This window comes from Penaeus monodon, chromosome 27 (genome assembly GCF_015228065.2).
Source record: "Penaeus monodon isolate SGIC_2016 chromosome 27, NSTDA_Pmon_1, whole genome shotgun sequence".
NCBI classification, from domain to species: Eukaryota; Metazoa; Arthropoda; class Malacostraca; order Decapoda; family Penaeidae; genus Penaeus; species Penaeus monodon.
The window spans coordinates 13093578-13094179 of NC_051412.1; positions in this window are offsets into that span (position 1 = coordinate 13093578).

Below are 602 nucleotides of genomic sequence, written 5' to 3' on the forward strand. Positions count from 1 at the left end.
GGGTCATTACGGGATCAAGAATACCATTGGACAGTGTAACGGAGTAAATTTCATTAACTTAAGTGACATCTACGATTTTAAGAAGCTGCTTACGATGAGGATAGCAAATGTTTACGTGAGTTTCCGGCGTCAGGGAGGGCCTTAGTCTTTGCCTTGATGGTTTATTTATGTAAATATACTTTTGTTTTTTTAAATACATTGCGCTTTTTTTCTTCTTCTTTTTTTTTGGGGGGGAGGGGGTGTTCTATTTTAGCGAGTTCTACTTTGGGGATTCCAATATATAGTTTTTGATTCTTAATTCAGTACAGACTTATTAGTAAACTGTGTCTTGTAATGATCCTAATATTAAAATATCACTGAAATGTTCAGAAAGTTCAAAAAGAAGAACCTGGTGAACTCTGAACAGGTTGAGGGAACGTTTTAACGAACAGCGTAGGAAAAGGGGAGTGCGAAAAAGGGGAAAAGAGGCGGTTTGGGAGAAAAAGGTAGATGGAAAGCGAGAGATTTATTGGAAGACGAGCTGTGTTTCCATTTTTTGTGTTCTTGGAAAATTCTCGTGTGTATTTTCTGTTATATTTTATCTCTTTGAACCTTTTGTTACT